We start from the raw sequence: 23,509 nt of genomic DNA, 5'->3' as shown, positions 1-23,509 counted from the left end.
CACCCCGAGTGGGCTGGGTATGCTCAGACGTGAGTCCCAGGCTCTCCACAACACTGGAGTCAAGCTATCCAGGCTGAAGAAGGCTGATAGCCAGAAAAGGTCCTTGGATGCTTGATTCCGGTCTAGGCAAAACATGGCTTGGTAGTTCGGGCTAGACTGTTCCCATGAGGCACAGGGTCAAGGCTGATTTGCATATAGCCATTGTCTGACCTAGGGTGGTGTCGAGTGCAAAAAAACGATGGATTTAGGCCCAGATCTTTGAACTGGGGTGAATGTAAGACATTGTTCTACATTCTGTTCATCAACTGTGGTTTTTGCAATTTTCACCCCAAGTGGCCTGGGTATGCTCAGACGTGAGTCCCAGGCTCTCCACATCACTGTAGTAAAGCTATCCAGGCTGAAGAAGGCTGATAGCCAGAAACTGGTCCTTGGATGCTTGATTCTGGTCTAGGAAAGACATGACTTGGTAGTTCGGGCTGGACTGTTCCCATGAGGCACAGGGTCAAGGCTGATTTGCATATAGCCATTGTCTGACCTAGGGTGGTGTGGAGTGCAAAAAAACGATGGATTGAGGCCCAGATCTTTGTACTGGGGTGAATGTAAGACATTGTTCTACATTCTGTCCATCAACTGTGGTTTTTGCAATTTTCACCCCGAGTGGGCTGGGTATGCTCAGACGTGAGTCCCTGGCTCTCCACATCACTGGAGTCAAGCTATCCAGGCTGAAGAAGGCTGATAGCCAGAAACAGGTCCTTGGATGCTTGATTCCGTTCTAGGAAAGACATGGCTTGGTAGTTCGGGCTGGACTGTTCCCATGAGGCACAGGGTCACGACTGATTTGCATATGGCCATTGTCTGACCTAGGGTGGTGTGGAGTTAAAAAAAACGATGGATTTAGGCCCAGATCTTTGAACTAGGGTGAATGTAAGACATTGTTCTACATTCTGTCCATCAACTGTGGTTTTTGCAATTTTCACCCCGAGTGGGCTGGGTAGGATCAGACGTGAGTCCCAGGCTCTCCACATCACTGGAGTCAAGCTATCCAGGCTGAAGAAGGCTGATAGCCAGAAACCGGTCCTTGGATGCTTGATTCTGGTATAGGAAAGACATGACTTGGTAGGTCGGGCTGGACTGTTCCCATAAGGCACAGGGTCAAGGCTGATTTGCATATAGCCATTGTCTGAACTAGGGTGGTGTGGATCGCAAAAAACGATGGATTTAGGCCCAGATCTTTGTACTGGGGTGATTGTAAGACATTGTTCTACATTCTGTCCATCAACTGTGGTTTTTGCAATTTTCACCCCGAGTGGGCTGGGTATGCTCAGACGTGAGTCCCAGGCTCTCCATATCACTGGAGTCAAGCTATCCAGGCTGAAGAAGGCTGATAGCCAGAAACCGGTCCTTGGATGCTTGATTCCGGTCTAGGAAAGACATGGCTTGGTAGTTCGGGCTGGACTGTTCCCATGAGGCACAGGGTCAAGGCTGATTTGCATATAGCCATTGTCTGACCTAGGGTGGTGTGGAGTGCAAAAAAACGATGGATTTAGGCCCAGATCTTTGTACTGGGGTGAATATAAGACATTGTTCTACATTCTGTCCATCAACTGTGGTTTTTGCAATTTTCACCCCGAGTGGGCTGGGTATGCTCAGACGTGAGTCCCAGGCTCTCCACATCACTGGAGTCAAGCTATCCAGGCTGAAGAAGGCTGATAGCCAGAAACAGGTCCTTGGATGCTTGATTCCGGTCTAGGAAAGACATGGCTTGGTAGTTCGGGCTGGACTGTTCCCATGAGGCACAGGGTCACGGCTTATTTGCATATAGCCATTGTCTGACCTAGGGTGGTGTGGAGTTAAAAAAACGATGGATTTAAGCCCAGATCTTTGAACTGGGGTGAATGTAAGACATTGTTCTACATTCTGTCCATCAACTGTGGTTTTTGCAATTTTCACCCCGAGTGGGCTGGGTATGCTCAGACGTGAGTCCCAGGCTCTCCACATCACTGGAGTCAAGCTATCCAGGCTAAAGAAGGCTGATAGCCAGAAACTGGTCCTTGGATGCTTGATTCCGGTCTAGGAAAGACATGACTTGGTAGTTCGGGCTGGACTGTTCCCATGAGGCACAGGGTCAAGGCTGATTTGCATATAGCCATTGTCTGAACTAGGGTGGTGTGGAGTGCAAAAAATGATGGATTTAGGCCCAGATCTTTGTACTGGGGTGAATGTAAGACATTGTTCTACATTCTGTCCATCAACTGTGGTTTTTGCAATTTTCACCCCGAGTGGGCTGGGTATGCTCAGACGTGAGTCCCAGGCTCTCCATATCACTGGAGTCAAGCTATCCAGGCTGAAGAAGGCTGATAGCCAGAAACCGGTCCTTGGATGCTTGATTCCGTTCTAGGAAAGACATGGCTTGGTAGTTCGGGCTGAACTGTTCCCATGAGGCACAGGGTCAAGGCTGATTTGCATATAGCCATTGTCTGACCTAGGGTGGTGTGGAGTGCAAAAAAACGATGGATTTAGGCCCAGATCTTTGTACTGGGGTGAATGTAAGACATTGTTCTACATTCTGTCCATCAACTGTGGTTTTTGCAATTTTCACCCCGAGTGGGCTGGGTATGCTCAGACGTGAGTCCCAGGCTCTCCACATCACTGGAGTCAAGCTATCCATGCTGAAGAAGGCTGATAGCCAGAAACAGGTCCTTGGATGCTTGATTCCGGTCTAGGAAAGACATGGCTTGGTAGTTCGGGCTGGACTGTTCCCATGAGGCACAGGGTCAAGGCTGATTTGCATATAGCCATTGTCTGACCTAGGGTGGTGTGGAGTGCAAAAAAACGATGGATTTAGGCCCAGATCTTTGAACTGGGGTGAATGTAAGACATTGTTCTACATTCTGTTCATCAACTGTGGTTTTTGCAATTTTCACCCCGAGTGGGCTGGGTATGCTCAGACGTGAGTCCCAGGCTCTCCACATCACTGTAGTAAAGCTATCCAGGCTGAAGAAGGCTGATAGCCAGAAACTGGTCCTTGGATGCTTGATTCTGGTCTAGGAAAGACATGACTTGGTAGTTCGGGCTGAACTGTTCCCATGAGGCACAGGGTCAAGGCTGATTTGCATATAGCCATTGTCTGAACTAGGGTGGTGTGGAGTGCAAAAAATGATGGATTTAGGCCCAGATCTTTGTACTGGGGTGAATGTAAGACATTGTTCTACATTCTGTCCATCAACTGTGGTTTTTGCAATTTTCACCCCGAGTGGGCTGGGTATGCTCAGACGTGAGTCCCAGGCTCTCCATATCACTGGAGTCAAGCTATCCAGGCTGAAGAAGGCTGATAGCCAGAAACCGGTCCTTGGATGCTTGATTCCGGTCTAGGAAAGACATGGCTTGGTAGTTCGGGCTGGACTGTTCCCATGAGGCACAGGGTCAAGGCTGATTTGCATATAGCCATTGTCTGACCTAGGGTGGTGTGGAGTGCAAAAAATGATGGATTTAGGCCCAGATCTTTGTACTGGGGTGATTGTAAGACATTGTTCTACATTCTGTCCATCAACTGTGGTTTTTGCAATTTTCACCCCGAGTGGGCTGGGTATGCTCAGACGTGAGTCCCAGGCTCTCCACATCACTGGAGTCAAGCTATCCAGGCTGAAGAAGGCTGATAGCCAGAAACCGGTCCTTGGATGCTTGATTCCGGTCTAGGAAAGACATGGCTTGGTAGTTCGGGCTGAACTGTTCCCATGAGGCACAGGGTCAAGGCTGATTTGCATATAGCCATTGTCTGACCTAGGGTGATGTGGAGTGCAAAAAAACGATGGATTTAGGCCCAGATCTTTGTACTGGGGTGAATGTAAGACATTGTTCTACATTCTGTCCATCAACTGTGGTTTTTGCAATTTTCACCCCGAGTGGGCTGGGTATGCTCAGACGTGAGTCCCAGGCTCTCCACATCACTGGAGTCAAGCTATCCAGGCTGAAGAAGGCTGATAGCCAGAAACAGGTCCTTGGATGCTTGATTCCGGTCTAGGAAAGACATGGCTTGGTAGTTCGGGCTGGACTGTTCCCATGAGGCACAGGGTCAAGGCTGATTTGCATATAGCCATTGTCTGACCTAGGGTGGTGTCTAGTGCAAAAAAACGATGGATTTAGGCCCAGATCTTTGAACTGGGGTGAATGTAAGACATTGTTCTACATTCTGTTCATCAACTGTGGTTTTTGCAATTTTCACCCCGAGTGGGCTGAGTATGCTCAGACGTGAGTCCCAGGCTCTCCACATCACTGTAGTAAAGCTATGCAGGCTGAAGAAGGCTGATAGCCAGAAACTGGTCCTTGGATGCTTGATTCTGGTCTAGGAAAGACATGACTTGGTAGTTCGGGCTGGACTGTTCCCATGAGGCACAGGGTCAAGGCTGATTTGCATATAGCCATTGTATGAACTAGGGTGGTGTGGAGTGCAAAAAATGATGGATTTAGGCCCAGATCTTTGTACTGGGGTGAATGTAAGACATTGTTCTACATTCTGTCCATCAACTGTGGTTTTTGCAATTTTCACCCCGAGTGGGGTGGGTATGCTCAGACGTGAGTCCCAGGCTCTCCATATCACTGGAGCCAAGCTATCCAGGCTTAAGAAGGCTGATAGCCAGAAACCGGTCCTTGGATGCTTGATTCCGGTCTAGGAAAGACATGGCTTGGTAGTTCGGGCTTGACTGTTCCCATGAGGCACAGGGTCACGGCTGATTTGCATATAGCCATTGTCTGACCTAGGGTGGTGTGGAGTGCAAAAAAACGATGGATTTAGGCCCAGATCTTTGTACTGGGGTGAATGTAAGACATTGTTCTACATTCTGTCCATCAAGTGTGGTTTTTGCAATTTTCACCCCGAGTGGGCTGGGTATGCTCAGACGTGAGTCCCTGGCTCTCCATATCACTGGAGTCAAGCTATCCAGGCTGAAGAAGGCTGATAGCCAGAAACAGGTCCTTGGATGCTTGATTCCGGTCTAGGAAAGACATGGCTTGGTAGTTCGGGCTGGACTGTTCCCATGAGGCACAGGGTCACGACTGATTTGCATATAGCCATTGTCTGACCTAGGGTGGTGTGGAGTTAAAAAAAACGATGGATTTAGGCCCAGATCTTTGAACTGGGGTGAATGTAAGACATTGTTCTACATTCTGTCCATCAACTGTGGTTTTTGCAATTTTCACCCCGAGTGGGCTGGGTAGGCTCAGACGTGAGTCCCAGGCTCTCCACATCACTGGAGTCAAGCTATCCAGGCTGAAGAAGGCTGATAGCCAGAAACCGGTCCTTGGATGCTTGATTCCGGTATAGGAAAGACATGACTTGGTAGTTCGGGCTGGACTGTTCCCATGAGGCACAGGGTCAAGGCTGATTTGCATATAGCCATTGTCTGAACTAGGGTGGTGTGGAGTGCAAAAAAACGATGGATTTAGGCCCAGATCTTTGTACTGGGGTGAATGTAAGACATTGTTCTACATTCTGTTCATCAACTGTGGTTTTTCCAATTTTCACCCCGAGTGGGCTGGGTATGCTCAGACGTGAGTCCCAGGCTCTCCACATCACTGGAGTCAAGCTATCCAGGCTGAAGAAGGCTGATAGCCAGAAACTGGTCCTTGGATGCTTGATTCCGGTCTAGGAAAGACATGACTTGGTAGTTCGGGCTGGACTGTTCCCATGAGGCACAGGGTCAAGGCTGATTTGCATATAGCCATTGTCTGAACTAGGGTGGTGTGGAGTGCAAAAAACGATGGATTTAGGCCCCGATCTTTGTACTGGGGTGAATGTAAGACATTGTTCTACAGGTAGGTTAGGCCAGAACCCCTGGCCTAACCTACAAATACTCCTCCTCATCGTTGCTGTCACTTAGACCCCCTGATAGCGCCGGACTCGCCCCACCCGCTCATGCCTTAAAGCGTGCCGCCTCTTATGGCATTTTGAAGCCTGAACTTACTCTTGGCAAAGCTCCCAAGCCTAAGTCCTTTTTACCTCCTTTGACCCCTCATGACTCTGAGACCACTCTCAAATGTTTATATTTAAATACCAGGTCCATGGTTAAACACCACTTGGATATCTTTCTCCTGCTCCAGGCCGAACAACCAGACTTTTTATTTCTCTCAGAGACCTGGCTTAATGTGGGATCCTTGCCTGATATTTTAGCTGCAGTTCCCTCGAACTACTACATTCTGCATGTCGACAGACCAGCCGGTAAAAGAGGCGGAGGGGTCGCTGCGATCATTCGCAACACTCATAAAGTCTCTTCCTTACCATCCTTAGACTTAATAGGATCAATCAACCTGATTTTTAAATTGGACACTAACACTGGATCACTACTTCTGATCCTCATATACCGCCCCCCTCAAAATATGCCCACTTTCACAGCATCCCTAGCAGAACAACTTGCCCCCTTGATAATTTCCCACAACAAAATCGTGCTGCTGGGAGATTTCAACCTTTGGTTGGACTCTGTTGAGTCTGACTCTCAGGCAGCCACGCTGAAAGAAACCCTCCTGGACATGAACCTCACCCAACATATTCACCTTTCAACTCATGATAAAGGGCATAGCCTAGATCAAATTTGGTCTCAAAACATTTCCTTGGCTATTAAGTCCATCACGCCCTGCATTTGGTTGGATCATTTTCAGATCAACTTCACTATGACCACTGAAAGAAGTAGAAAGCCCCTGCCCCAGCTAGGAGGTAAAACTAGAATTTGGAAGAATGTTGATATCCCCGCTTTTATTGGATCCTTAACCTCCTCCCTTCCCTCACTTGATCAGGGCATCGAAGAAATGGAAGAAGCCTTCTCAGGGTGGCTACTCCAGGCAGCTGATGCTCATGCCCCATGTACCAACTTTCCCCGCTCTCGCCCCAACGACGCTCACAGGTGGTTTACACCTCTTTTGAAAACCCTTAAACTCGAAGTCCGTCAATTGGAGCGAAAGTGGCGAACAGCCTATTCAGAACAAGATGGGGCTAACTATTGTAAGGTTCGTAAGGACTACCAAAAGCTTATTCTGAAACACAAAACCGACTACTTTTCAGAAAAAATTCTCAAGGCTCATAACAAATCTAGAGAATTGTTCAATATTGTGGAAAATCTCAGCACCAGTGACAGAACCTCCCTTCCGATGGTCCCCACCCAAGAGCTCTGCAACTCACTAAACTCTTTCTTCTTCGATAAAATCTGTACCATTAAACAAAGTATCCCTACCACCCAGCCACCTCTTCTTTTCGCAGACACCTTTCATAATTCTGTTACCCTGGACTCCTATCCCCCTATTGAAAGTGCCAACTTATCCAAACTCCTTACAAAGGTCAAATCTGGCTCCCCTGATGACATCTGCCCCCCTCACATTCTGAAAGAAGTGGGTACCAGCATCCCCGGGGGCTTACTTTCCATGCTGAACGGATCGCTTACACAGGGTAAAGTCCCAAACAATTTTAAAAAAGCCCTCCTCATCCCCCTTATAAAAAAGGCAGGAGCCAATCCACTTGATCCGCTCAATTACAGACCCATATCTCTGTTGCCATACTGTGCCAAACTTCTGGAGTCTCACGTATGTGACAGCATCTCCACATTTCTGGAAAAATCAGAGTATCTTGCACCTAATCAGGCTGGCTTCCGTCCTTGCCATTCTACTGAGGCGGTCATTCTTTCGGTGCAGAACACTTTGAGGCGGAACGCGGACGAAGGGATCCATCAGGCTCTGGTGCTACTGGACCTCTCTGCTGCGTTCGACACGGTCGACTATACCATCTTGGTCGACCGTGTCGAGCAGGCAGGCCTCAGGGGCCCCGCTGAGCTGGATCCGTTCATTCATCACTGACCGAACTCAATCGGTCAGACTGGCCTCCTTCACAGCTCCTACCATATCTACCATCTGCGGAGTACCTCAAGGCTCCTCGTTATCCCCCTCTGCTTTTTAATTTGTACCTACGCCCTCTTTTATACTCCCTCAGGAATGCAAAGGTAACCATCTTCAACTATGCTGATGATTTGCAGCTCATCTTCCCTTTGAACACCAAGGACTCTGTGGTAGAATTTCAAAACACCATGTCCCACATTCTGAGTTGGATGAGCTGCAATCATTTGAAACTTAACCCAGGCAAGACCGAACTGGTCTTGCCTGGACAGAGTACACTTAGTTGGAATCCCAGCTTCTGGCCCTCCTGCATGGGCGCCCCTCCACCTAAGTCATCCTCGGTCAAGAGCCTAGGCATCTTTATCAGCGAGGATCTCTCCCTAAAAAAACAGGTTGGAGCTGTTGTGTCTTCCAGCTTTTTTCAGTTGAAGAAAATTAAAAAAAATTGCTTGTTTCTTCTCCTCAGCTGCCCTCACTCAGATCGTCATCTCCCTGGTCCTGTCCAGATTGGACTTTTCCAACAGTCTCTACCTTGGGCTCCAAACTGGAGAGCTTAAACGCCTCCAGCTGGTTCAGAACCAGGCAGCCAGACTTCTTTTGAACATCCCTAAGAGGCAATCAGTCAGACTTGACCTGAAACAGCTACACTGGCTGCCGGTTGAGCAACGTGTGGCCTTCAAAGCCGGGTGCATCCTATTCAAGTCTTTACATGACATTGGCCCCCTATTCATTAGAGACCTATTTAAAAGCTACAGCCCTTCCCGCAACCTCCGGTCCACCCATAAATCCCTCCTGATTGTTCCTCAGTTTAAGAGGAAGCGTCTCGGAGGCAGCTGCTTTGACCACCTTGCAGCTGCCTTCTGGAACTCTCTTCCCCTTCACCTAAAACTGAGTGACAATATCCTCAGCTTTAGACATTCCCTGAAGACCTGGCTCTTCTCTCAGGCACATCACTGAGCTGCTTCATCTCCACTAATTGACTGTCGCGCCTTGTTCCTTCCTACAGCGCCATGAAGCCCCCGGGCGTACGAGCGCTCAATAAATGATGATTAACATTAACATTAACATAACATTCTGTTCATCAACTGTGGTTTTTGCAATTTTCACCCCGAGTGGGCTGGGTATGCTTAGACGTGAGTCCCAGGCTCTCCACATCACTGGAGTCAAGCTATCCAGGCTGAAGAAGGCTGATAGCCAGAAACAGGTCCTTGGATGCTTGATTCCGGGCTAGGAAAGACATGGCTTGGTAGTTCGGGCTGGACTGTTCCCATGAGGCACAGGGTCACGGCTGATTTGCATATAGCCATTGTCTGACCTAGGGTGGTGTGGAGTTAAAAAAACGATGGATTTAGGCCCAGATCTTTGAACTGGGGTGAATTTAAGACATTGTTCTACATTCTGTCCATCAACTGTGGTTTTTGCAATTTTCACCCCGAGTGGGCTGGGTATGCTCAAACCTGAGTCCCAGGCTCTCCACATCACTGGAGTCAAGCTATCCAGGCTGAAGAAGGCTGATAGCCAGAAACTGGTCCTTGGATGCTTGATTCCGGTATAGGAAAGACATGACTTGGTAGTTCGGGCTGGACTGTTCCCATGAGGCACAGGGTCAAGGCTGATTTGCATATAGCCATTGTCTGAACTAGGGTGGTGTGGAGTGCAAAAAAACGATGGATTTAGGCCCAGATCTTTGTACTGGGGTGAATGTAAGACATTGTTCTACATTCTGTTCATCAACTGTGGTTTTTGCAATTTTCACCCCGAGTGGGCTGGGTATGCTCAGACGTGAGTCCCAGGCTCTCCACATCACTGGAGTCAAGCTATCCAGGCTGAAGAAGGCTGATAGCCAGAAACTGGTCCTTGGATGCTTGATTCCGGTCTAGGAAAGACATGACTTGGTAGTTCGGGCTGGACTGTTCCCATGAGGCACAGGGTCAAGGCTGATTTGCATATAGCCATTGTCTGAACTAGGGTGGTGTGGAGTGCAAAAAACGATGGATTTAGGCCCCGATATTTGTACTGGGGTGAATGTAAGACATTGTTCTACATTCTGTTCATCAACTGGGGTTTTTGCAATTTTCACCCCGAGTGGGCTGGGTATGCTCAGACGTGAGTCCCAGGCTCTCCACATCACTGTAGTAAAGCTATCCAGGCTGAAGAAGGCTGATAGCCAGAAACTGGTCCTTGGATGCTTGATTCTGGTCTAGGAAAGACATGACTTGGTAGTTCGGGCTGGACTGTTCCCATGAGGCACAGGGTCAAGGCTGATTTGCATATAGCCATTGTCTGAACTAGGGTGGTGTGGAGTGCAAAAAATGATGGATTTAGGCCCAGATCTTTGTACTGGGGTGAATGTAAGACATTGTTCTAGATTCTGTCCATCAACTGTGGTTTTTGCAATTTTCACCCCGAGTGGGCTGGGTATGCTCAGACGTGAGTCCCAGGCTCTCCATATCACTGGAGTCAAGCTATCCAGGCTGAAGAAGGCTGATAGCCAGAAACCGGTCCTTGGATGCTTGATTCCGGTCTAGGAAAGACATGGCTTGGTAGTTCGGGCTGGACTGTTCCCATGAGGCTCAGGGTCAAGGCTGATTTGCATATAGCCATTGTCTGACCTAGGGTGGTGTGGAGTGCAAAAAAAACGATGGATTTAGGCCCAGATCTTTGTACTGGGGTGAATGTAAGACATTGTTCTACATTCTGTCCATCAACTGTGGTTTTTGCAATTTTCACCCCGAGTGGGCTGGGTATGCTCAGATGTGAGTCCCAGGCTCTCCACAACACTGGAGTCAAGCTATCCAGGCTGAAGAAGGCTGATAGCCAGAAACAGGTCCTTGGATGCTTGATTCCGGTCTAGGCAAGACATGGCTTGGTAGTTCGGGCTGGACTGTTCCCATGAGGCACAGGGTCAAGGCTGATTTGCATATAGCCATTGTCTGACCTAGGGTGGTGTGGAGTGCAAAAAAACGATGGATTGAGGCCCAGATCTTTGTACTGGGGTGAATGTAAGACATTGTTCTACATTCTGTTCATCAACTGTGGTTTTTGCAATTTTCACCCCAAGTGGCCTGGGTATGCTCAGACGTGAGTCCCAGGCTCTCCACATCACTGTAGTAAAGCTATCCAGGCTGAAGAAGGCTGATAGCCAGAAACTGGTCCTTGGATGCTTGATTCTGGTCTAGGAAAGACATGACTTGGTAGTTCGGGCTGGACTGTTCCCATGAGGCACAGGGTCAAGGCTGATTTGCATATAGCCATTGTCTGACCTAGGGTGGTGTGGAGTGCAAAAAAACGATGGATTGAGGCCCAGATCTTTGTACTGGGGTGAATGTAAGACATTGTTCTACATTCTGTCCATCAACTGTGGTTTTTGCAATTTTCACCCCGAGTGGGCTGGGTATGCTCAGACGTGAGTCCCTGGCTCTCCACATCACTGGAGTCAAGCTATCCAGGCTGAAGAAGGCTGATAGCCAGAAACAGGTCCTTGGATGCTTGATTCCGGTCTAGGAAAGACATGGCTTGGTAGTTCGGGCTGGACTGTTCCCATGAGGCACAGGGTCACGACTGATTTGCATATAGCCATTGTCTGACCTAGGGTGGTGTGGAGTTTAAAAAAACGATGGATTTAGGCCCCGATCTTTGTACTGGGGTGAATGTAAGACATTGTTCTACAGGTAGGTTAGGCCAGAACCCCATGCCTAACCTACAAATACTCCTCCTCATCGTTGCTGTCACTTAGACCCCCTGATAGCGCCGGACTCGCCCCACCTGCTCATGCCTTAAAGCGTGCCGCCTCTTATGGCATTTTGAAGCCTGAACTTACTCTTGGCAAAGCTCCCAAGCCTAAGTCCTTTTTACCTCCTTTGACCCCTCATGACTCTGAGACCACTCTCAAATGTCTATATTTAAATACCAGGTCCATGGTTAAACACCACTTGGATATCTTTCTCCTGCTCCAGGCCGAACAACCAGACTTTTTATTTCTCTCAGAGACCTGGCTTAATGTGGGATCCTTGCCTGATATTTTAGCTGCAGTTCCCTCGTACTACTACATTCTGCATGTCGACAGACCAGCCGGTAAAAGAGGCGGAGGGGTCGCTGCGATCATTCGCAACACTCATAAAGTCTCTTCCTTACCATCCTTAGACTTAATAGGATCAGACAACCTGATTTTTAAATTGGACACTAACACTGGATCACTACTTCTGATCCTCATATACCGCCCCCCTCAAAATATGCCCACTTTCACGGCATCCCTAGCAGAACAACTTGCCCCCTTGATAATTTCCCACAACAAAATCGTGCTGCTGGGAGATTTCAACCTTTGGTTGGGCTCTGTTGAGTCTGACTCTCAGGCAGCCACGCTGAAAGAAACCCTCCTGGACATGAACCTCACCCAACATATTCACCTTTCAACTCATGATAAAGGGCATAGTCTAGATCAAATTTGGTCTCAAAACATTTCCTTGGCTATTAAGTCCATCACGCCCTGCATTTGGTCGGATCATTTTCTGATCAACTTCACTATGACCACTGAAAGAAGTAGAAAGCCCCTGCCCCAGCTAGGAGGTAAAACTAGAATTTGGAAGAATGTTGATATCCCCGCTTTTATTGGATCCTTAACCTCCTCCCTTCCTTCACTTGATCAGGGCATCGAAGAAATGGAAGAAGCCTTCTCAGGGTGGCTACTCCAGGCAGCTGATGCTCATGCCCCATGTACCAACTTTCCCCGCTCTCGCCCCAACGACGCTCACAGGTGGTTTACACCTCTTTTGAAAACCCTTAAACTCGAAGTCCGTCAATTGGAGCGAAAGTGGCGAACAGCCTATTCAGAACAAGATGGGGCTAACTATTGTAAGGCTCGTAAGGACTACCAAAAGCTTATTCTGAAACACAAAACCGACTACTTTTCAGAAAAAATTCTCAAGGCTCATAACAAATCTAGAGAATTGTTCAATATTGTGGAAAATCTCAGCACCAGTGACAGAACCTCCCTTCCGATGGTCCCCACCCAAGAGCTCTGCAACTCACTAAACTCTTTCTTCTTCGATAAAATCTGTACCATTAAACAAAGTATCCCTACCACCCAGCCACCTCTTCTTTTCGCAGACACCTTTCATAATTCTGTTACCCTGGACTCCTATCCCCCTATTGAAAGTGCCAACTTATCCAAACTCCTTACAAAGGTCAAATCTGGCTCCCCTGACGACATCTGCCCCCCTCACATTCTGAAAGAAGTGGGTACCAGCATCCCCGGGGGCTTACTTTCCATGCTGAACGGATCGCTTACACAGGGTAAAGTCCCAAACAATTTAAAAAAAGCCCTCCTCATACCCCTTATAAAAAAGGCAGGAGCCAATCCGCTTGATCCGCTCAATTACAGACCCATATCTCTGTTGCCATACTGTGCCAAACTTCTGGAGTCTCACGTATGTGACAGCATCTCCACATTTCTGGAAAAATCAGAGTATCTTGCACCTAATCAGGCTGGCTTCCGTCCTTGCCATTCTACTGAGGCGGTCATTCTTTCGGTGCAGAACACTTTGAGGCGGAACGCGGACAAAGGGATTCATCAGGCTCTGGTGCTACTGGACCTCTCTGCTGCGTTCGACACGGTCGACTATACCATCTTGGTCGACCGTGTCGAGCAGGCAGGCCTCAGGGGCCCGCGCTGAGCTGGATCCGTTCATTCATCACTGACCGAACTCAATCGGTCAGACTGGCCTCCTTCACAGCTCCTACCATATCTACCATCTGCGGAGTACCTCAAGGCTCCTCGTTACCCCCCTCTGCTTTTTAATTTGTACCTACGCCCTCTTTTATACTCCCTCAGGAATGCAAAGGTAACCATCTTCAACTATGCTGATGATTTGCAGCTCATCTTCCCTTTGAACACCAAGGACTCTGTGGTAGAATTTCAAAACACCATGTCCCACATTCTGAGTTGGATGAGCTGCAATCATTTGAAACTTAACCCAGGCAAGACCGAACTGGTCTTGCCTGGACAGAGTACACTTAGTTGGAATCCCAGCTTCTGGCCCTCCTGCATGGGCGCCCCTCCACCTAAGTCATCCTCGGTCAAGAGCCTAGGCATCTTTATCAGCGAGGATCTCTCCCTAAAAAAACAGGTTGGAGCTGTTGTGTCTTCCAGCTTTTTTCAGTTGAAGAAAATTAAAAAAATTGCCTGTTTCTTCTCCTCAGCTGCCCTCACTCAGATCGTCATCTCCCTGGTCCTGTCCAGATTGGACTTTTCCAACAGTCCCTACCTTGGGCTCCAAACTGGAGAGCTTAAACGCCTCCAGCTGGTTCAGAACCAGGCAGCCAGACTTCTTTTGAACATCCCTAAGAGGCAATCAGTCAGACTTGACCTGAAACAGCTACACTGGCTGCCGGTTGAGCAACGTGTGGCCTTCAAAGCCGGGTGCATCCTATTCAAGTCTTTACATGACATTGGCCCCCTATTCATTAGAGACCTATTTAAAAGCTACAGCCCTTCCCGCAACCGCCGGTCCACCCATAAATCCCTCCTGATTGTTCCTCAGTTTAAGAGGAAGCGTCTCGGAGGCAGCTGCTTTGGTCACCTTGAAGCTGCCTTCTGGAACTCTCTTCCCCTTCACCTAAAACTGAGTGACAATATCCTCAGCTTTAGACATTCCCTGAAGACCTGGCTCTTCTCTCAGGCACATCACTGAGCTGCTTCATCTCCACTAATTGACTGTCGCGCCTTGTTCCTTCCTACAGCGCCATGAAGCCCCCGGGCGTACGAGCGCTCAATAAATGATGATTAACATTAACATTAACATAACATTCTGTTCATCAACTGTGGTTTTTGCAATTTTCACCCCGAGTGGGCTGGGTATGCTCAGACGTGAGTCCCAGGCTCTCCACATCACTGGAGTCAAGCTATCCAGGCTGAAGAAGGCTGATAGCCAGAAACAGGTCCTTGGATGCTTGATTCCGGTCTAGGAAAGACATGGCTTGGTAGTTCGGGCTGGACTGTTCCCATGAGGCACAGGGTCACGGCTGATTTGCATATAGCCATTGTCTGACCTAGGGTGGTGTGGAGTTAAAAAAACGATGGATTTAGGCCCAGATCTTTGAACTGGGGTGAATGTAAGACATTGTTCTACATTCTGTTCATCAACTGTGGTTTTTGCAATTTTCACCCCGAGTGGGCTGGGTATGCTCAGACGTGAGTCCCAGGCTCTCCACATCACTGGAGTCAAGCTATCCAGGCTGAAGAAGGCTGATAGCCAGAAACTGGTCCTTGGATGCTTGATTCCGGTCTAGGAAAGACATGACTTGGTAGTTCGGGCTGGACTGTTCCCATGAGGCACAGGGTCAAGGCTGATTTGCATTTAGCCATTGTCTGAACTAGGGTGGTGTGGAGTGCAAAAAACGATGGATTTAGGCCCCGATCTTTGTACTGGGGTGAATGTAAGACATTGTTCTACATTCTGTTCATCAACTGTGGTTTTTGCAATTTTCACCCCGAGTGGGCTGGGTATGCTCAGACGTGAGTCCCAGGCTCTCCACATCACTGTAGTAAAGCTATCCAGGTTGAAGAAGGCTGATAGCCAGAAACTGGTCCTTGGATGCTTGATTCTGGTCTAGGAAAGACATGACTTGGTAGTTCGGGCTGGACTGTTCCCATGAGGCACAGGGTCAAGGCTGATTTGCATATAGCCATTGTCTGAACTAGGGTGGTGTGGAGTGCAAAAAATGATGGATTTAGGCCCAGATCTTTGTACTGGGGTGAATGTAAGACATTGTTCTACATTCTGTCCATCAACTGTGGTTTTTGCAATTTTCACCCCGAGTGGGCTGGGTAGGCTCAGACGTGAGTCCCAGGCTCTCCACATCACTGGAGTCAAGCTATCCAGGCTGAAGAAGGCTGATAGCCAGAAACCGGTCCTTGGATGCTTGATTCCGGTATAGGAAAGACATGACTTGGTAGTTCGGGCTGGACTGTTCCCATGTGGCACAGGGTCAAGGCTGATTTGCATATAGCCATTGTCTGAACTAGGGTGGTGTGGAGTGCAAAAAAACGATGGATTTAGGCCCAGATCTTTGTACTGGGGTGAATGTAAGACTTTGTTCTACATTCTGTTCATCAACTGTGGTTTTTGCAATTTTCACCCCGAGTGGGCTGGGTATGCTCAGACGTGAGTCCCAGGCTCTCCACATCACTGGAGTCAAGCTATCCAGGCTGAAGAAGGCTGATAGCCAGAAACTGGTCCTTGGATGCTTGATTCCGGTCTAGGAAAGACATGACTTGATAGTTCGGGCTGGACTGTTCCCATGAGGCACAGGGTCAAGGCTGATTTGCATATAGCCATTGTCTGAACTAGGGTGGTGTGGAGTGCAAAAAACGATGGATTTAGGCCCGATCTTTGTACTGGGGTGAATGTAAGACATTGTTCTACAGGTAGGTTAGGCCAGAACCCCTGGCCTAACCTACAAATACTCCTCCTCATCGTTGCTGTCACTTAGACCCCCTGATAGCGCCGGACTCGCCCCACCCGCTCATGCCTTAAAGCGTGCCGCCTCTTATGGCATTTTGAAGCCTGAACTTACTCTTGGCAAAGCTCCCAAGCCTAAGTCCTTTTTACCTCCTTTGACCCCTCATGACTCTGAGACCACTCTCAAATGTCTATATTTAAATACCAGGTCCATGGTTAAACACCACTTGGATATCTTTCTCCTGCTCCAGGCCGAACAACCAGACTTTTTATTTCTCTCAGAGACCTGGCTTAATATTATTATTATTATTATTAAAAGGTTCTTTTATAGCACATGGCCACTCGAGAGCATCCCAGCGCTTAAAACTGACCAGACAGGGATGAATTAAAAAAGGAGATCTGAATTATCTAGTTTTTGGAAACAGAAGAGTTTTTAACTTTTTCCGAAAGACAAGAAGGTTAGGCTCCTGATGAAGAGGTGGAGGAAGAGCATTCCACAACCCAGCCGCATTGTGGGAGAACAGACGACCTCCTGTGCGGGCTCTGCTGATCCTGGGAGCTATCAGCAGGTTTTGTTGGTTCGAGCGGAGATTCCTGGTGGGTTTGTATGGTCTGATCATGTCATCTAGAATGGGGGGGCCACTCCCATAGAGTGTTTTATGGACCGTGCAGAGTGTCTTAAAATGGATTGGCTCCTTTATGGGGAGCCAGTGCAAGGTGCAGAGTGCGGGCTTGGCTGATGTACGATGGTTGGTGCCCGTAAGTAGCCGTGCTGCGGAATTCTGGACAACCTGAAGTTGCCGGATAACCGACACGGGGGCTCCAAGATAGATAGCATTTCCATAGTCCAGCCTAGACAGAATAAGGGACTGGACTATGGTTTTCTTTGCTGCTTCGGGTAGCTGAGGGAGGATTTTCCGAATTGTTTTCAGCAGTCCGAAGCAGGTGGCCACTGTCCTCCTTGCCTGGGTCTTAAATGACAACTCTGCATCCAACCAAAACCCGAGACTCTTTATCTCGGTCTTTGGGGTAGGTCCTGGACCCATACAAGGGGGCCAATGTATCGTGTTATTGAATATGGCTCGTTTTCCTAATAGCATCAGCTCTGTTTTTCCTCCATTCAATTTCAGGTGGGACAAGTCCATCCAGTTTGCTACTGCCTCCAGGCAACGGCAAAGCCTGGAGGGGGCGGATTCCACCTGATTGAGAGAGACAACTAGATGGGTGTCGTCAGCATAGCTTACCAGTTGGATCCCAAAGGGAGCTACTACTTCCGCCAGGGGCGCCATATATACATTAAACAGTGTGGGGCTAAGGGAGGAACCCTGTGGCACCCCACACTGTAATGGCATTAGTGGAGAGCAGCTATTTTCTGAGAAGACCTTAAAAGATCTGTCACCAAGAAAGGATTCCAGCCACATGAGTGCCCTGTCTTTGACGCCCAGCTTTCTGAGACGAGACAGGAGGACCCGGTGGTTCACCGTGTCGAAGGCGGCACTGAGGTCCAGAAGGATAATGGCCGCGCTGCCACCTGCGTCCAGAATCCTCCTGGAATCCTCTACCACCCTCAACAGTGCCGTCTCCGTTCCCTGCCCTCTCCGAAACCCAGTTTGGGTTGGATGGAGTAGGTTGTGGGTCTCCAAAAAGGATGCTAATTGTTTATTTACCCATTTCTCGGCAAGTTTACTAATGCCCGGGAGCAAGGAAATGGGACGATAGTTGGAAAAGTCCTGGGGGTCGAGATGAGGCTTTTTTAACAGGGCCCTAACCATGGCCAGTTTCCAGTCTTGGGGTACCCTTCCTGATTCAAGTGAGGTGTTGACTAGATGGATGATATGTGTACTGATATTAGGCAGGGCCAGCTTTAGAATATTCATAGGGGCTGGGTCTAACGGGGATCCGCTTTTTACAGAGTTGAAAAGTGAGGGTAAAGGCTCAGTGCTAAGGGGGGAGAAGAAAGAAAGGCAAGGCAGAGTGAAATCAGTTTCATCAGGCAGAGGGAGGATTGGTTCTTCCAAAGATAGAGGGGGGAGGGACAGGAGGATCTTCTGAATTTTTTCAGCAAAAAAATTTGCCAGGTTGTTGCAGTGAGCATCAGCCTCCTCCGTGCTGAGTGGTGGTGATGGCGGGTCGGGGGCCTTTAACAGAGAGTTAGCTATCTTGAACATCTCTCTTGGGGCATTGGCCGAGATCTCTATTTTTTCTGCGAAAAAAGTGGATTTGGCCACGTTAAGGGCGGATTTATATTTTTTTAGAGAGAGTTTATATTTGGTTTTTCTCTCTTCCTCGAAATGTTTTCGCCACTGTCTCTCCAACCGTTTACATTCTTGTTTTAGTGACCTTAGCTCAGAAGTAAACCAAGGTTGTTTAGTGGAGCCTTTCTTTTTTGAGATGTTTATTTTTGGAAGCACCTTATCCAATGATAATTCAATCCATTGGTTAAATTCCATATTAGCCCTGCCAATGTCCTGGTTGGCCTGGGGTTCGCTCGTGTTCAGTGCCTCTATCCAGTCATTCATGTCTAATTTTGTCCACCGCCTACTCAGAGTTTTACTGGGCAGTTTTGCTGGGCCGGGTGTGGGTGTATTCCAGGTGAAGGGGATGAGCATATGATCTGTCCAAGGAATAGGGTATGGCTCGGCTGATGTTAAATCCACGATGTTTGAAAATATAGGGTCTAAAAGATTCCCTTTAGAGTGGGTGGGATGGGAGACTATCAGATTCAGTTCACATGCCGCAAGATCCTTAGTTAATTCAGTGGCAATAGTATCTGAGGGATTATTGAAATGAAGATTCAGGTCTCCCAGTACTATGAAATTGGAGACCTTACTAGCCAACTCTATAGTTGATTCAATAATTCCTTCCTGAAATTGTCCAATGGCGCCAGGTGGCCGGTAAATTAAGAGTCCAGAAAATGACACTTCTGGGGATACAGTGATAGCAAGTTGTGCACTTTCACAATCAGGGATGGAGCTGTCGATCATACGACAGGTTAGAGACTCCCTACATACTATGGCTATCCCTCCTCCAACTTTAAGTTGTCTATCCCTACGTTGTATCAAATATCCCGGAGGAAGAGCCTGGACAATATCTGGGCCAGACGTGGATCCCAACCACGTTTCAGTTAAAAAGAGAATGTCAAGTCCAAGATCTTGGATTAGCAAGGAAATTTCAATGGCATATTTAGGTAATGAGCGGCAGTTGACCAAAGCCATTTTCAAGATACCTTCTGTTTTAATTGTGTTAATGTCCGCTTCCGTGGTTCTAAATGGGCAGTGTTGACAGAAGGGACGGCATGCCGCTGGATTTATAGAATGAATGCAAGAGGGCGGCAAGATACTCTTAAGTGCAAGGAGAGTCAGGCGGGAGTAGGTTTGTAAAGTGCTAGAAGAGCGCTCAGAGATACTGGCCCCTGGGCCCGTCCGAGCGCGAACGGGCGCAAACGGGCTTACCTCTGGCGCACCTCCGGCGCAGGTCCGCTGTCCGCGTCAGCTGCGCGGAGGCATGACTGACCGTTTAAATAGAGTAAGTAGAGCGCTCGTTCAATAGCGCCCAACCTAAGATGGCCGCCAATACCAACAATCCGGGACCCGGTGACTTAGCCTCGAGGACGGCCAAGCTGCGCCTGGGAAGCGGGGAAAACTGATTTAAAAGTGCTGGCGTGTCCTAATAAGAATTATCGACCCCTAAGTGTGCAAAAAATGACTCGAGGGGGGGGGGGGGGGGGCGGACACAAGGGGAAATTCAATACACAATTGCTGGCTTATTTGTTAAAAGTTTAAAATAGCGTTTTCAGTAAAAACGACCGCTCAGGAGCAGCCTTAAGCGTCTGTATGGGCAATCTCCCGATTTGGTGGAGAGCCCTTCCTTAAATAGAGCGAGTAGAGCGCTCGTTCAATAGCGCCCAACCTAAGATGGCCGCCAATACCAACAATCCGGGACCCGGTGACTTAGCCTCGAGGACGGCCAAGCTGCGCCTGGGAAGCGGGGAAAACTGATTTAAAAGTGCTGGCGTGTCCTAATAGGAATTATCGACCCCTAAGTGTGCAAAAAATGACTCGAGGGGGGGGGGCGGACACAAGGGGAAATTCAATACACAATTGCTGGCTTATTTGTTAAAAGTTTAAAATAGCGTTTTCAGTAAAAACGACCGCTCAGGAGCAGCCTTAAGCGTCTGTATGGGCAATCTCCCGATTTGGTGGAGAGCCCTTCCTTAAATAGAGCGAGTAGAGCGCTCGTTCAATAGCGCCCAACCTAAGATGGCCGCCAATACCAACAATCCGGGACCCGGTGACTTAGCCTCGAGGACGGCCAAGCTGCGCCTGGGAAGCGGGGAAAACTGATTTAAAAGTGCTGGCGTGTCCTAATAAGAATTATCGACCCCTAAGTGTGCAAAAAATGACTCGAGGGGGGGGGGGGGCGGACACAAGGGGAAATTCAATACACAATTGCAGGCTTATTTGTTAAAAGTTTAAAATAGCGTTTTCAGTAAAAACGACCGCTCAGGAGCAGCCTTAAGCGTCTGTATGGGCAATCTCCCGATTTGGTGGAGAGCCCTTCCTTAAATAGAGCGAGTAGAGCGCTCGTTCAATAGCGCCCAACCTAAGATGGCCGCCAATACCAACAATCCGGGACCCGGTGACTTAGCCTCGAGGACGGCCAAGCTGCGCCTGGGAAGCGGGGAAAACTGATTTAAAAGTGCTGGCGTGTCCTAATAAGAATTATCGACCCCTAAGTGTGCAAAAAATGACTCGAGGGGGGGGGGGGGCGGACACAAGGGGAAATTCAATACACAATTGCAGGCTTATTTGTTAAAAGTTTAAAATAGCGTTTTCAGTAAAAACGACCGCTCAGGAGCAGCCTTAAGCGTCTGTATGGGCAATATGTGGGATCCTTGCCTGATATTTTAGCTGCAGTTCCCTCGTACTACTACATTCTGCATGTCGACAGACCAGCCGGTAAAAGAGGCGGAGGGGTCGCTGCGATCATTCGCAACACTCATAAAGTCTCTTCCTTACCATCCTTAGACTTAATAGGATCAGACAACCTGATTTTTAAATTGGACACTAACACTGGATCACTACTTCTGATCCTCATATACCGCCCCCCTCAAAATATGCCCACTTTCACGGCATCCCTAGCAGAACAACTTGCCCCCTTGATAATTTCCCACAACAAAATCGTGCTGCTGGGAGATTTCAACCTTTGGTTGGACTCTGTTGAGTCTGACTCTCAGGCAGCCACGCTGAAAGAAACCCTCCTGGACATGAACCTCACCCAACATATTCACCTTTCAACTCATGATAAAGGGCATAGTCTAGATCAAATTTGGTCTCAAAACATTTCCTTGGCTATTAAGTCCATCACGCCCTGCATTTGGTCGGATCATTTTCTGATCAACTTCACTATGACCACTGAAAGAAGTAGAAAGCCCCTGCCCCAGCTAGGAGGTAAAACTAGAATTTGGAAGAATGTTGATATCCCCGCTTTTATTGGATCCTTAACCTCCTCCCTTCCCTCACTTGATCAGGGCATCGAAGAAATGGAAGAAGCCTTCTCAGGGTGGCTACTCCAGGCAGCTGATGCTCATGCCCCATGTACCAACTTTCCCCGCTCTCGCCCCAACGACGCTCACAGGTGGTTTACACCTCTTTTGAAAACCCTTAAACTCGAAGTCCGTCAATTGGAGCGAAAGTGGCGAACAGCCTATTCAGAACAAGATGGGGCTAACTATTGTAAGGCTCGTAAGGACTACCAAAAGCTTATTCTGAAACACAAAACCGACTACTTTTCAGAAAAAATTCTCAAGGCTCATAACAAATCTAGAGAATTGTTCAATATTGTGGAAAATCTCAGCACCAGTGACAGAACCTCCCTTCCGATGGTCCCCACCCAAGAGCTCTGCAACTCACTAAACTCTTTCTTCTTCGATAAAATCTGTACCATTAAACAAAGTATCCCTACCACCCAGCCACCTCTTCTTTTCGCAGACACCTTTCATAATTCTGTTACCCTGGACTCCTATCCCCCTATTGAAAGTGCCAACTTATCCAAACTCCTTACAAAGGTCAAATTTGGCTCCCCTGACGACATCTGCCCCCCTCACATTCTGAAAGAAGTGGGTACCAGCATCCCCGGGGGCTTACTTTCCATGCTGAACGGATCGCTTACACAGGGTAAAGTCCCAAACAATTTTAAAAAAGCCCTCCTCATCCCCCTTATAAAAAAGGCAGGAGCCAATCCGCTTGATCCGCTCAATTACAGACCCATATCTCTGTTGCCATACTGTGCCAAACTTCTGGAGTCTCACGTATGTGACAGCATCTCCACATTTCTGGAAAAATCAGAGTATCTTGCACCTAATCAGGCTGGCTTCCGTCCTTGCCATTCTACTGAGGCGGTCATTCTTTCGGTGCAGAACACTTTGAGGCGGAACGCGGACAAAGGGATCCATCAGGCTCTGGTGCTACTGGACCTCTCTGCTGCGCTCGACACGGTCGACTATACCATCTTGGTCGACCGTGTCGAGCAGGCAGGCCTCAGGGGCCCGCGCTGAGCTGGATCCGTTCATTCATCACTGACCGAACTCAATCGGTCAGACTGGCCTCCTTCACAGCTCCTACCATATCTACCATCTGCGGAGTACCTCAAGGCTCCTCGTTACCCCCCTCTGCTTTTTAATTTGTACCTACGCCCTCTTTTATACTCCCTCAGGAATGCAAAGGTAACCATCTTCAACTATGCTGATGATTTGCAGCTCATCTTCCCTTTGAACACCAAGGACTCTGTGGTAGAATTTCAAAACACCATGTCCCACATTCTGAGTTGGATGAGCTGCAATCATTTGAAACTTAACCCAGGCAAGACCAAACTGGTCTTGCCTGGACAGAGTACACTTAGTTGGAATCCCAGCTTCTGGCCCTCCTGCATGGGCGCCCCTCCACCTAAGTCATCCTCGGTCAAGAGCCTAGGCATCTTTATCAGCGAGGATCTCTCCCTAAAAAAACAGGTTGGAGCTGTTGTGTCTTCCAGCTTTTTTCAGTTGAAGAAAATTTAAAAAAATTGCCTGTTTCTTCTCCTCAGCTGCCCTCACTCAGATTGTCATCTCCCTGGTCCTGTCCAGATTGGACTTTTCCAACAGTCTCTACCTTGGGCTCCAAACTGGAGAGCTTAAACGC

This window comes from Lissotriton vulgaris, chromosome 1_1 (genome assembly GCF_964263255.1).
Source record: "Lissotriton vulgaris chromosome 1_1, aLisVul1.2, whole genome shotgun sequence".
Classification (NCBI taxonomy): domain Eukaryota; kingdom Metazoa; phylum Chordata; class Amphibia; order Caudata; family Salamandridae; genus Lissotriton; species Lissotriton vulgaris.
This window is presented reverse-complemented; position numbering follows the sequence as displayed.